We start from the raw sequence: 2587 nt of genomic DNA, 5'->3' as shown, positions 1-2587 counted from the left end.
AGCATGTCCACTCCTCCTCTCAAAGAATGTCAAACTCGCCTCTTTTTTGGCTGTCATGATTGCAGACGCCCTAAGGGAGGCCTCTGCACTATGAGAGCAGTGCTGGGGATAGTGAACTAAATGTAATTAAACTAGTTTAGCTACATTTTTTTGCAGTAGCTTGCTGGTAGTTCAACCTGATTCCTATTTAGATATTCATTCAACTTGTTCATTTCATTCTCTTATCTTGTTCACTTCTGGACTATGGAAAAAAAATTAATTCATTTACCCTTCTCTCCAGAATGTATGTGAAGTGCACAAATTGATAGTAGTGTAAAGTTGACATGCTTTAACATTTTCATAAGACACTAAGACATATTTCAATTTGATTTATGATACACATTGCGATAAATGGTATTACATAAATATACTTTGCGGTTGGTGGTTAAAACAAAGCTACACTCGCTAATAGTTCAATCTAGCTAGCATACGCATTTGTTATTTGTCAAGCAAAGTTTTCTGTGATGATGATTAGCATTATGACCGACAATTATTCAACAATAGTTTGTTCCAAATTGAGATTAAAGGTGGGGTAGGTAAGTTTGAGAAACCGGCTCGAGATACACTTTTTGTTATATTCCATGGAATGCTCTTAACATCCCGATAGCAATGAATATCTTAAGTGCTTTGACAAAAAATCCATTAAAACATTTCATCTGTGGAAGCCGTAGTAGGCTACTGTAAAAAGCACGACCAATCATTTTAGCCGGCCGACCTGCCTGTCAGCCTTCCATCTGTGCACAAACTTATCTCGTGCCCTCATTGGTCATGTGCGCGTTTGTGTGTGTTGGAGGAGGGGCTCTGTAAGGAAGTGGCAGATTTTTTCCGGTTGTGTATTTTCAAATTCTAGCACACTGAGCTGGTTTCTCCAAAATTACCTACCCTACCTTTAATAAGTAAGTAAACCAATAACCAATATAACGAATAGGCTATCTGTCTACAACACAAATGCACAAAACAGATAAAGATCTTTACGCTAGGAGAAAAACTTCGACATTTGTCCACAGGGGCCACCCAAAACAGCACAAAATAAAAGTTCCTGATGTAAAGTTTACTTACCTGAATAACCTTATACGCTTGCTAGCTTATTGAATAGTTAGCATCAGTGACTTTAACACCAATGTCATTGTCTAGCAAGACTTTACAACTTAAACGGCAACGCCCAACATGTTAAAAAACATCCCATGTCGTAACGACAAGCTCACAAGTTAAATTGAAGAAATCAGACATTATACCTGCTGTATAACTGTTAGCATTGTCACTGTTAGCAGGCTAGAAGCTGATATTAGCATTAGCTAAAAGCACTGCATATTGCCTCTTTGTATTGTTGTCTTTGCACTGCAGAAAGTGCTTCACAAATAGAGTGTGATAGTATATAATTATATATTTTATAATGATTAGGGCCTCTTTATGATGCAGGGGGTCGAAGGGAGATCAGCAAATTCTCTTTTCCACTGTGTTAGCACCACAGGCAGGATTTTCCAAGCTACAGCACCAAAGGTTGTGACATTAAAGGTAGGGTAGGTAAGAATGGAGAAACCAGCTCGAGTGCGCTAGAATTTGAAAGTATGCAGCCGAAAAAAATCTGCCCCTTCCTTCAGACTTCCTTACAGAGCCCCTCCTCCAACACACACGAACGCGCACATGGTATGCGAGGTTAGGTCTGCCTGCAAGTGACTGATGGCAGGACTTGGTAATGTTGCTGCTGCTGTGTTGGTGTTGTAGCGCAAGAAAATCAATAAATGAAGTGAATAATTTGTAGCTGAATGTGGACAACCTTCCCTCTTGGTCATATCTAGACACACTAGTGAAAGGGATCATTAGTTCAAGTTAGAAGTACTTAATTGGTTAATTTACTCATAGTGATGGCATTCCAGTCTGCCTGTAGCTGTCAACACATCAGCGGTGTTGTGAGGCACTAAATATGTGTTAGATTTCTACACACATTTTGGATATCTAGTCTCTTAAAGGTAGGGTAGGTAAGTTTGAGAAACCGGCTCGAGATACACTTTTTGTTCTATTCCATGGAATGCTCTTAACATCCCGATAGCAATGAATATCTTAAGTGCTTTGACAAAAAATCCATTAAAAAATGTCATCTGTGGAAGCCGTAGTACTGTAAAAAGCACGACCAATCATTTAGCCGACCCGGCTAAAATAACTGGATGGCCTACCTGCCTGTCAGCCTTCCATCTGTGCACAAACTTATCTCGTGCCCTCATTGGTCATGTGCGCGTTCGTGTGTGTTGGAGGAGGGGCTCTATAAGGAAGTGGCAGATTTTCTCCGGTTGTGTATTTTCAAATTCTAGCGATCTCGAGCCGGTTTCTCAAACTTACCTACCCTACCTTTAAAGCTCATATCAAGCTAAGCATCAATAAATTATGATATGGACAATTACTGGATTGATGAGTCTGTTGACTTGAATACATTTTGGTAGAAATACTGTCATGATCTGGGTTTATGTTTTTTTGTGTTTCTTTTTTTATTTTGTAGAAAACAATCTCCCTGTGTAATGTCTGGTTTCACTTCCTGTCTTTGGGTTTTCAT

The sequence above is a fragment of the Trematomus bernacchii genome, unplaced genomic scaffold, assembly GCF_902827165.1.
Source record: "Trematomus bernacchii unplaced genomic scaffold, fTreBer1.1, whole genome shotgun sequence".
Taxonomy (NCBI): domain Eukaryota; kingdom Metazoa; phylum Chordata; class Actinopteri; order Perciformes; family Nototheniidae; genus Trematomus; species Trematomus bernacchii.
Note: the sequence above shows the minus strand (reverse complement) of the source record.